Here is a 12,349-nt window from a genome sequence, read left to right as displayed (position 1 = left end):
TACACCAAAAAACTCAAGCTTCTGTCTCAAAGTAAGCTATCTGCCCTCATAAACTTTGTTTCTTTATTAGCATTTATTGTATTCTATTATAATTTTTCTATGACTCCCTCTCCCACTATATTGTAACCTTTCCAAGGGTAGAGAACCTGTCTTGTTGATTTTATTCATCAATGCCTAGTATATGTGTGTTTAGTACCTAACGAATAATTCTTAAAAATGAAAATATGACTACATTTCTCCTTGGTTAAATTCTTTGGTTGTCTGAGTCTCTTATAAGGTAAAATTTAAACTCTCTTTAAGATCTGTCATTACCTGATTGTTAGCCTCATTAGAAACTGTTTTTCACCTCAAGGTTTTCATGGAAACAATACCAAATATATTCACTTTAGTGCATTTGCTCATGCTGGTTCTCTGCCTCCAATACTCCTGCCTTCTTTCTTTACTGGCTACTTATACTTATCCCCAGGACTCAGATTAGGAAGAGAGAACAAATGAGAATGAAGAACCAATATAAGGAATGAGACAGGGACATCATTACAAATGCTCAAACATGAGAAGGGTTATAAGAGGACATAATGAATAGCTTTATCCTAATAAGTTTGATAAAATGGACAAATTCCTAGAAAAATGTATCTAACCAATACTAAAGAAATTTTAGAAACCTAAATACTCTATAACCATTAAGGAAATGTAATCAGTAATCAAATATCTTCCCACAAAGTAAGTTAGAGGACCAGATAATTTCACTGATGAGCTCCATCAAACTTGCAAAGATCAAGAATTTCCATCTTTTTTTTTTTTTAGAGATGGGGTCTTGCCATGTTGCCCAAGCCGGTCTCAAACCCCTGGGCTCAAGTGATCCACCTACCTCAGCCTCCTGAAGTGCTGAGATTATAGGTGTGAGCCACTGTGCCCAGCCAAGAATTTCAATCTTAAACAAATTATTTTACGAACAGAAGAAGAAACACTCCTCGATTAATTTTTTTTTTTTTTTTTTAAGATGGAGTTTCGCTCTTGTTGCCCAGGCTGGAGTGCAATGGCATGATCTTGGCTCACTGCAACCTCGGCCTCCTGGGTTCAAGCGATTCTCCTGCCTCAGCCTCCTGGGTAGCCAGGATTACAGGCATGTGGAACCATGCCTAGCTAATTTCGTATTTTTAGTAGAGACAGGGTTTCTCCATGTTGGTCATGCTGGTCTCGCACTCCTGACCTCGGGTGATCTGCCCGCCTTGGCCTCCCAAAGTGCTGGGATTACATAGGCATGAGCCATGGCACCCGGCCTCCTCAATTAATTTTATAAGGTTAGCACGACCTTTGAAAGTGAAACCAGCCAAGCGTGGTGGCTCATGCCTGTAATCCCAGCACTTTGGGAGGCCGAGGCGGGTGGATCACGAGGTCAGGAGATCGAGACCATCCTGGCTAACGCGGTGAAACCCCGTCTCTACTAAAAATACAAAAAATTAGCCGGGCGTGGGGGCGGGCGCCTGTAGTCCCAGCTACTCGGGAGGCTGAGGCAGGAGAATGGCGTCAACCCGGGAGGCGGAGCTTGCAGTGAGCCGAGATCATGCCACTGCACTCCAGCCTGGGTGACTGAGTGAGACTCCGTCTCAAAAAAAAAAAAAAGAAAGTGAAACCAGATAAAGGTGTAGTAAGAAAAAAAATTATAGGATAATCTCATCCATAAACTTGTAAAAATTCTAAATAAAATATAGAGAGATTGAAACTAATACTATATAAAAAGAATAACAGCAGGACCAAGTTGAGTTTATCCCAAGAACATAAAGTTGACATAACATTAGAATATCAATCACGTCATTCATCACATTAAATAAATAAATTAGAAAAATGATATGATCATCCCAATAGGTGCAAAGAAAAGCCTCCGTTTAAAACCCAACATTTGTGCATGATAAAGACTGAGTAAGAACAGGTGATAGGAATAATCTAATAAAATGTATTTACAAAAATGGAGAGCAAACATCATTCTTCATGGTGATATGTTGAACGCTTTCCATGCAAGACAAGGAGCATGCTATCATCACTTCTATTCAGCATTATAGTGAAGGTAGTAATGAGGTAAGACAAATAAATAAAAGGCATTGCAATGGAAGAAAGAAAACTGTCATTGTGTGCCAATGACTGCGTACATAGAAAATCTAAAATAATCTACAGCTTTATAATTTTTCCCAAAAGATCTCCTTGTCTGTTGTCAAATTTTAGTCTTAGGGATCTGTTAATTTTTAAATATTAATTTACATTTCAAAGAACTACCGATGACAAAGTTTATCTCCGTTTCTCATCTTTTTAAATTTCATTTTTAGTTTGTTGCTAATGTATAAAAATATAATTAAAACAATTTTTTATAGAGATGGGGTCTTGCTGTGTTGCCCAGGTTGGTCTTGAACTTCTGAGCTCAACCAATCCAACCGGCTCTGCCACCCAAAGTGCTGGGATTATAGGCATGAACCACTGTGCCCAGCTATAATTAATTTTTGTATATTGATTTTATATTTAACAACCTTGCTGCACTCTCTTACTAATTATAATAATTTATCTGTAGAACTTTTTGGATTTTTTTGTTCTTAATCATATAATCTTTAAATAATCATATATACCAGGATACATGAAAAAAGTCAGATCATAGCAGCCAAAAGACTATTAGTAACAATCTTATTCACAATTACCCAAAACTGAAAAAAACACAAATGTCAATCTGCATTAAAAAGGATAAATCATAGTATATTTTCACATACAGCAATGAAGATGAATGAACTACAGTTGCATGTGGCAACGTGGATGATTCTAAGAAACATAATATTGAGTAAAAGCAGCAAGACACAAAGAACACATACACATGTAGCATGATTTCATCTACATAGATTTTAAAAATAAGCAAAAGTAGCTATATTGTTTAGAGAAGCATACACAGTGATAAAACTATAAAGAAAAGCAAAGAAATTATTACCACAAAAATGACAGTAGTGATTTTCCCTATGAAGGAATGAAGGCATTATGATAAGAAGAGACAAAAGAAGGGGGTCCTAGGGTGTTGGTAATGTTCAAAATTTTTTTTTTTGAGATAGGGTCTTACTCCACCACCTAGGTTGGAGTGCAGCAGTGGCCCAATCTCAGCTCACTGCAACCTCCACCTCCCAGGCTCAAGTGATCCTCCTACCTCAGCATCCTAAGTACCTGGCACTACAGGCATGCACCACAATGCCTTGCTAATTTTTGTGTGTGTTTTTTTTTGGTAGAGACAGGGTTTTGCCATGTTGCCCAGGCTGGTCTCAAACTCCTGGGCTCAAGCGATACTCCCACCTTGGCCTCCCAAAGTACTGGGATTACAGGATGAGCCACCACTTCCAGCCTAATGTTCTATTTCTTGATATTTATTGTGGATATTGGGTGTTCACTTTATACTATTTAACTATACAGTCATGTTTTATGACATTTTCTATATATATGTTATATTTAATAATAAAAATATTTTTAAAAGAACATTAGGACAATCAAAAGAAAACATAAAAGAAACACGATAAAAAAGATAGCTAAAAAATATGTCCCCACCTCTGAGAACTAAAATCATTCTATATAATTGTTTTTAGCTAAAGAATGTAGGGAGGCCGGGCACGGTGGCTCAAGCCTGTAATCCCAGCACTTTGGGAGGCCAAGATGGGCGGATCATGAGGTCAGGAGATCGAGACCATCCTGGCTAATACGGTGAAACCGCGTCTCTACTAAAAAATACAAAAAACTAGCCGGGCAAAGTGGCGGGTGCCTGTAGTCCCAGCTACTCGGGAGGCTGAGGCAGGAGAATGGCGTGAACCCGAGAGGAGGAGCTTGCAGTGAGCTGAGATCCGGCCACTGCACTCCAGCCTGGGTGACAGAGCAAGAATCTGTCTCAAAAAAAAAAAAAAAAAGAATGTAGGGAAAATTAAAGCTTCTGTGATTTCCCCTGTGACCAAGAGAAAGATAATTACGATAATTTTCAGAAACACTTTGGAATTTAGAATCTTTAAAAATGATCTAAGAATACATAGATAGATGTATTTCCCCAGATGAATTTGTGAAGTTATTCACTTCAAACTTCCCTTTTTGAATGGCGGAAGTCAGCATTTGTTCATTCAACATTTTTAAAAACTGAGTTCCAATTATGTGTTGGATACAGCTAGAAAAATAAATGAATGAATATGCTAATCTGTTGAAAGTTATCTTGAACCAGAAATCCAAATCAATTACTAATGTATTTACCAAGAAAGCACATAACATATTTTTAAACTGTACTTTAAGTACATGGGGCCAATTTCTACATGGAATGCTGAACTTGAAGCTGACACAGAGAAATTCACACAAATAGGCAGTTAGAGGCCTTATTTAATGTATAATTAAATTTAATTAACCATCTCCATCTCTCACTTCTGAAAATGCCATTTTAAAGTAGAGGCAGTCCTCATTTTGCATGGTTCCAGTATATAGATTTCAGTTACTACAGTTTAGTTAATTAACACCAGTTCTCCAACAACACAGTTCAAATTTCAGTTACCATGGAATATTAACTGTAATTACATAAAGTAGTATCTAGCTCTTCAGTTCACAAATTATTACATAGTTATCAGTATCAATAGTATAGTATACTGATATCGTGTACTGATATAATATAGTGATCAGTGCATCATGATCAGTAATTAATTACATCACTTCTTTCAAAGTCTTTTGGTGACTGGTCACTGCAGATCCGTTATTCGGTTAAAGCGCAGACAGCAAAGTGCATAGTTGTGTCACCTCCTTGTCTCCTAGTGATAAGCCCACGTGATGTTTTACAAAAATGAAAATTGAAGGAGGAAATTAGCCAATAAAAAGAGCAGCAAAGAAATAAAAAATGATAATGCTGAGAGTGAAATCTGAATCTAACATAAGTGGAGTTAAAGGAGAAACAGCTGACTATGAGAGTGTTGACACTGCCTCCATTTGATAGACTCTAGAGAAGCAGCCAGAGGAATTTCGAGAAGGCAAACTTATCAACATACTTGAGGAAAGTCATTGTGATGAAAAGGATGAAGACGTCCTACAGAAAGGGTCACTGGCAAAAAGCTTCATTATTAAAGAAACTTTCAGAGATATTTTACAAAATTGAAGGTACAAAGGATAAAATGTAGGAAATTGACCCAAACTTAGAAGTATGACAGTTTGCCAAGACACACAAAAAATGTTTGCTCTCACAAGTTTTACTATGAGAAGAAAACAAGTACTGTTCAAAATACTCTTTTTTTTTTTTTTTGAGACGGAGTCTCGCTCTGTCGCCCGGGCTGGAGTGCAGTGGCCGGATCTCAGCTCACTGCAAGCTCCGCCTCCCGGGTTTACGCCATTCTCCTGCCTCAGCCTCCCGAATAGCTGGGACTACAGGCGCCCGCCACCTTGCCCGGCTAGTTTTTTGTATTTTTTTTAGTAGAGACGGGGTTTCACCGTGTTAGCCAGGATGGTCTCGATCTCCTGACCTCGTGATCCGCCCGCCTCGGCCTCCCAGAGTGCTGGGATTACAGGCTTGAGCCACCGCGCCCGGCCCAAACTACTCTTGATAAGTTTTTTTTCAAGAAAACACTTTAGCTTTCAATGTTTCTAATGTTTTAAGTTAGTGTATGAAAGTTTTACTGTTTTACATTTCCCTATACACTTAGTAAGAAAGTTTTAGTGTTTTGACAATTTTTCAAGGTTATAGAACGACTGTAATTTTTCCCATTGGTGTTTAAGATCTCTTTGAATGGTTTCAGCTTGCAGTCATTTTTCAATCCCACACTAATGTGCAATTGGAAGACTGTATTTTAAATGAGGTAAGAGGCAGCTGTCTTCCTTACATCCTCAAACATCATCAATTCATGCATCTGATGTGTCTGGGCATAGTACTAAACAGGATCTGACCTTATTTTGACCCTACACTCTCCACTTTCGCCAAGAACACTCGCTTAATGATTTCTCCCTGCAAACTGGTTAAAACTGGAACTGGGCCTTGAACCACCCAAAACCACCAAGTTACACCCAAACTAAAAACTCTCCAAGGACTTCCAATTACACCACTGGAAACAAAATCCAAATTCTTTACCCTGGCCCTAAAGTTGCTTGTGCCTTCTGCCCAAATCTCCATCCTCACGCCAGGCCCTCCCCTGCCCGCAACCCGGGAGATCCACCTCTCACAGATCGGCCTCTCGCTGTGTCTCCCTCGGTGGATGTTCTGTTCCGTGCTGAGCTTTCTAGGTTAGGGCCCCTTTACATGCCCTCGTTCACTTTGTCACGTGATAAATGATTCAATGGTTCTCCCTATGGCAGGGCCCCATTAAAGATTTCGTGGGCCCTTTCCTCCATTAAAAAAAGATTAAAAGAAGTTAATGGATTTTGTAGGCCCTAAAAATCTCATTTTCCCCTCCTGATGTGAGAAAAAAATCAAAACACTTTATTTGACTTTACGAGTTCACTTTAAACGAAATGAAAACATTCTCGTGGCCGGGCGCGGTGGCTCACGCCTGTAATCCCAGCACTTTGGGAGGCCTAGGCGGGCGGATCACGAGGTCAGGAGTTCGAGACCAGCCTGGCCAACATAGTGAAACCACGTCTCTACTAAAAATATTAAAAACTAGCAGGGCGTGGTGGCGGGAGCCTGTAATTCCAGCTACTCAGGAGGCTGAGGCAGGAGAATCGCTTGAACCCAGGAGGCGGAGGTTGCAGTGAGCCGAGATCACGCCATTGCACTCCAGCCTGGGCGACAAGAGTGAAACTCCGCCTCAAAAACAAAGCAAAACCAGAAGAAAAAAAAAAAATTATCGTGGCCCCCTGAATCCTCGTGGTCCCTCGGCATGGGGCCTACCGTGCCTGACGGATCAGCAGCCCGGCCCTCGGGCCTGGGGGTCCCGCGGAGGAAGCTCCGGGCCCAGACTCCGCGCAGGCCTGGCCGCCCAAAACAGTATGCGGAGGGATGACCCGACAGCGATTTCGGAGCCTCTCTCTGGGCGTCAGTCCTGCCCCAGCACTCGCCACGGCCCACGCAGCCAACACCTGCCTGAGGACTGGCCAGAGCTCGGCCCACGCCCAGCCTGCGAAGTGGTGCCAGCTGCTCTCGGCTGCCCTCAGCTGCCCTCCCTCCCCGAGGCGTGGAGAAGGGGCCCTGTCTTCGGAAGGCTGAAGCCTCCTCACCTGGTCCTCCCGGCTCTCAGCGTGCGCCTGCGCGTTCGGAGGCGCCCCCGTCAGGCCCGCGCGGCTGGGTGGGAGTCTTACTGCGGGCAAGGCGGGGCCCGGCCGCCTCAGGGTGCGCTTCAGGTGACGCTTCAGGAAAACGGTCTCCAAGTCCCTAGACGCCCTGAGAACAGTCATTCTTTGTCCCTTAGGTAGAATTTTGTCTATTTGTTGGAAATACTGTGCTAAACCTGACATTTTTTCTACCACTTCCCTCCCTGAAACATCCCAGTAGCGCCCCCACCGACCGTGTTATTTGTTTTAACTTTTCCCTTCCACATCATTTCCTTCAGCTAGTCGCTATTTTGTTCACTAAACATCTGTGGTGGGCACATTACGTGCCGTGCACTGTGCTAGGACTGGAGTACAGTGGATGTACAGACGATGGTCCCTGCCCTCATGGAAGTTATAGGCTACCTTCAGAAAGTTTTTTAAAGTCTTTTCAAACTCCTGTATTCCAAGAGGGTCTGTCCCTGTCTTCATATTCATTCTCGCTTATTTGAGGTTGATTCCCATAGTCCCTTTGACGAACTCCAGATGGGGTAGGAGCGTCCTGGTCCTTAACAGTTGGTTGGTCTGGGTCTTCAACTCTGTCTGGTTAAAAAGGAATTCTCTGAATTAGTCCACAGGAGAGGGAAAGAGAATGCTACTTCCAAGCTAGAAATGTACAAGCAGTTTTCCTTGTTTTCTTTATTATTATTATTTTCTCAGTTCATTGCCTAGATGCAGGTTGGAGGTGGGGTGGGACAGTATTTCAATGAATGGCACAGGATAGGTTACATGTTTCAACAGGAAAAGAGTCACCTGCTTGTATTCTAGCCCCACTAAACAATTTTGCTCCTATCAACTGTTCCTCAGGGTAAGAACAGAACTATTTAACTTGTGTCCTTTTTTAAACACTATAATCTGATATACAAGAGAGTTCCTGTGTTTCTGTTGAAAGGGTAGCTTCTCAATCGCTCTTTCCCCCCATATAGTCCAAATTAGCCTTCCTGTCTCTAATCTCCAGATTATCCTTTCCACTGATGTTAGAATTGTCCTTGTAAAAATATTTTGATCATATTCTTTGTCTTAAAAACGGCTTATGTTTCCTTTTCGGTTAAAGGGTCCATTATAACTGACCCCACCTACCTTACTAGGCTCAACCCCAACATTAACTGTCTTACTCCCCTTTGTGTTGCTATGCCAGAATACCACAGAACAAGTAATTTATAAATAAAGGAAATGTATTCTTAAATTCTGGAGGGTAGGAATCCAAGGTTGAGAATCCCACATCTAGTGAGGGCATTCTTTCTGTGTCATCCCATGGCAGAAAGCAGAAGGGTAAGGGAGTACAAAAGAGCAAGACAGCAACAGGGAGCTGAACTCACTTTTACAACAAACCCACCCTTTCAGTAACTAACTTACTTCCAAGATAATGACATTAATCCATTTATGGGGGTAGAGCCCTTATGACCTAATCACCTCTTATTAGGCCCTACCTCTGAACACTGTTCCATTGGGTATTAAGTTTCCAGCAAATGAACTTTGGAGGACACATTCAAACTTGAGCACTAGCCTCACTCCAAACCATACCACCTATTGCTCTTACCTACTATTAATTTCTTTCTGTACCCTCTATAGCATTTATTAAAAATATGCAAAGAACTGTACCAGAAATGGAGACTATGACATAAGAATTGTTTTCTGAGGGTGACAAACTATAATGGTCATGAGAAAGCACCTTGCAGACTTTAAACTACAAGGAGTGTAACTGACCAAGGGCATCAGCTGCTGCCTTAGAAATCTACTGCCACATTTCCATGGAGGCCCTCTTCCCAGCCACTGACTGAATGTGGTCGAGATACTGAGGCAGACCCATTCCTGGGAAACAATGCAGTCCTCACACAGCACTCCTCTAATGGCCAACATTGGCTTGATGATCTCCCAACAGTCTTGCTGAACTATACTCCAGTCTGGAGTATAGTATGTGGAAGAGGAGTGGCAAAGATGAAGCAGTAGAGTTAGGCAAAGGGCCAGAACATATACGATCTGTGGACTATATTAAAGACTTTGGATCTTATCTCATAGCAAAAATGGAGTGGGCTAGAATGGGGAGATAAACTGAAGTGTTTAAGCAGAAGAGTGACATGATCTGATTTGTGTACTGGAGAGAACGTTCTCCCTGCCTTTCCTGACTTAAAAGGAATGGATTGGGGGCTAAAATTGGGGTGGTGGCAGCGGGGCACAGGGATAAGACTAGAGTAGGAAGTAGCCCAGGCAAGAGAAGATAGTTGCTTGAATTAGGGTGTTGGTAGAGGGGACGCAGAGATGTGGGAGGAAATATTTAGGAGTTAAAATTAACAGGCCTTTGTGATTGATTCGATTGATTAGGAGGAATCCAAAATGACAGGGCCTAGAACACAGTAGGCATTCAATGAATACTTGTTGAATAAACGAATGCAAAGTCTCTGGCTTAGACAGCTGGAAAGACAGTAGTACTATGTATAGAGATGGGGAACGTTGGTTTTAGCATCTACACAATTACCAGGATGCTATGAGGGTGGGGATGACACTTCAGTTTTGGGCATGTTGAAATCAAGGTGCCTGTGGTTACATTATGTGGAAATGTCCACTAGGCTCTTGGATGTGTGTGTCAGAAGCTGAAGAGAAAGATATTGCCTGGAAATGTAGATTCATAAAATCATTGTTAACTAAATTAGTATGAATGAGACTACATAGAACAGTGAGTTTTTTTTTTTTCAAAGTGGGGATCTCAACTCATTAATGAGTAGTAAAATCAATTTAGTGGGCTCCAACCAGCATTTAAAAAAATGGAGTAGAATAAAATGCAACATGATAGGGAAAAAAAATGAGAATTTAGCTCCTGAAGTAAAGGTAAATATGAGGTAAGTATGACTTTGCTAAAAATTTAACTCACTAATATGTACATTAAGTACGTGAATGCATGTACTTAAGTGTGATTAGGTTGCAATGTAAAATGAAGCTCTTGTTGTATGTTTTTTCATATGCAAAAAAATTGGAAAAAGATTTTTGAAAAAAATCAAAAGACAAAATAACCAATAAATGATGTTCAGAGAAGGGACTAAGGCCTAGGCTAGACTGATGAGAAGCAGCTTAGGAAAGGCATATAGTGGTGCTAGAGGAAGAAACTCAGATGGGGGTGCAGGGGGGTGGACAGGGGCTTCCATTGTGTTGAGGTTGGTTTTAGAAAGAAGATTTCAGAGAGACGATTTGAAGTGCTGATCCCAAATGCCTGATTTTCCCTCTAGGCTAAGCAATTTGAAATCAGGGACCAGGTCTTTTTTTTTTTTTTTTTTTTTTTTTTTTTTTTTTTTTTTTTTAGGCAGGCTGGAGTGCAATGGTGTGATCGTACCTCCCTGCAGCCTTGAACTCCTGGATTCAAGTGATCTTCCTGCCTCAGTCTCCTGAGTAGCTGGGACTACAGGTGTGTGCCACTTGCTATTATTATTATTTTGCAGAGACAGGGTCTCACTATGTTGACCTGGCTGGTCTCGAACTCGTCTTCAAGTGATCCTCCTGCCTCAGCCTCCCAAAGTGCTAGGACTACAGGTCTGAACCGCCATGCCCAGCCAAGGGACCATGTCTTAATCTTCTTATCTCTAGTACTTAGTAAAATGCCAGGCATATAGTAGGCCCTTAATAACTGTTGAAAGAATAAACTAGAACTAGTACTTGCACTTTAGAAAGATTATCCTGATGGCAGTCTGGAAGGGGAGGGATTGGAGGTAAGGTTTTTGTTTTTTAAATGAACTATCACACAGTCCAGGTGAATGATGATGATGTACTGAACTATGATGATAATGGAAAGAAAAGGATGGATTTAAGTTATTTTTTAGTCGGATTTATAAGGACATAGTGGCTTCTTACATATGGGCATGGTAGCTAGTCTCCAGGAAAGGAGGCTGAAATCCTTGTTCCCACTGAAATCCCTGTATACTACCTGATGAAGTCCCCTTCCACAGTGCATCAGGGCTGGCCTGTGTGACAAGTAAAATATGGCAGAGTGATTGTGTGTTACTTCTGAGGCTAGGTCACAAATATATCATTTGCTCTTTTGCCTTGTTCTTTTTGATCACTTGCTCTGAGGAAGTCAGCCCATTTTGTGAAGACATTAAATCACCCCCATGGAGAAATGCATGTGGAGAACAACCTTCACTTACTGCCAACAGCCACTACCAATTTGGCAGGCATGGAAGTCAGCCATCTTGGAAGTGGATCCTCCAGCCCCAGGCAAGCCTTCAGTGGACTGCTGCCCCATTTGATATCTGGACTGTAATCTTGTGAGAGACTTGGAGCCAGACCACCTAGCTAAACTACTCCTAAATTTCTGACGCAGAGAAACTGTGAGAGATAATAAAAGTTTATTCCAAATGTCTGATTTTCCCTCTAGGCTAAGCAATTCGAATTCAGGGACCATGTCTTTTGTTTGTGTTTGTTTTAAGCCACCAAATTCTGAGGTTAATTTGTTACATTTGTTTTGCAGCCTAGATAACTAATACAATGGGGGTGAAAAAGAAGAAAGCAAAGATTACCCGCTAAATGCAGACTAAGTGGCTGAAGAAGGAGCTAGGGTTGGGATGAAGGAGATGGTGAGTTATGCTCAGGACCTATGCTTGCCTTGTTTGTAGGATATCCAAGTGGATATGCCCAAAGGTAGTCTTTGTTCCTCGCCCTCAAAGTCCTACCAACCCTAGAAGACTCATTTCAAATGTCACCTCTTCTAACCTGGTCCTTCTGCACGTTATTATAGCAAACATGCATTGCTTCATATTGCAATTATCTATTTGCAGTTATTTGTTTACATTTGGAAGCCCCACTACAGTGTGAACTCCCTAGGGCAAGGGCTGTGATTTTTAGTATTTTCTGCACAATCGTGTGTGTGTGTGTGTGTGTGTATGTGTGCGCGCGTTACTCTGTGCCCGCCCAGCACATAAGCAGCTGTCCTTAAATGCTTGCAAAGTATTAATTTTGAGAAACTTGGTGCGTGTATCCACGTCCTCTTATTAGTAAGTTTTCCTTAGTACAGCTATGGGCATTTGAGTTTTTGGAGTGGCCGGGGCAGACACGCTACTCGAGGTCCCTGAGTGGCAGCCCCAGCCGACTT

At 41.6% G+C, this 12,349-nt stretch overlaps 1 protein-coding gene across 5 annotated transcripts in view; it reads right to left on the bottom strand.

The window, feature by feature from the left end:
• M1AP (meiosis 1 associated protein) overlaps nt 1-7,205 on the bottom strand; it is a 97,710-nt gene extending 90,505 nt beyond the window's left edge. For 2 of the 5 annotated variants that reach the window (XM_077959274.1, XM_077959277.1), the window contains exon 1: nt 7,183-7,205. The gene's annotated coding sequence lies outside the window, so the exon portion shown is untranslated. Of the gene's footprint in view, nt 1-6,097; nt 6,231-6,856; nt 7,150-7,182 lie in introns of those variants that run through there. The other 3 variants (XR_013402691.1, XM_077959275.1, XM_077959276.1) reach the window with 3 other exon arrangements.
• Nucleotides 7,206-12,349: the final 5,144 nt, after the last annotated feature.

The sequence above is a fragment of the Macaca mulatta genome, chromosome 13 (genome assembly GCF_049350105.2).
Source record: "Macaca mulatta isolate MMU2019108-1 chromosome 13, T2T-MMU8v2.0, whole genome shotgun sequence".
NCBI classification, from domain to species: Eukaryota; Metazoa; Chordata; class Mammalia; order Primates; family Cercopithecidae; genus Macaca; species Macaca mulatta.
The sequence above is the reverse complement of the archived record's forward strand: the minus strand, read 5'-3'. Positions and strand labels throughout refer to the sequence as shown.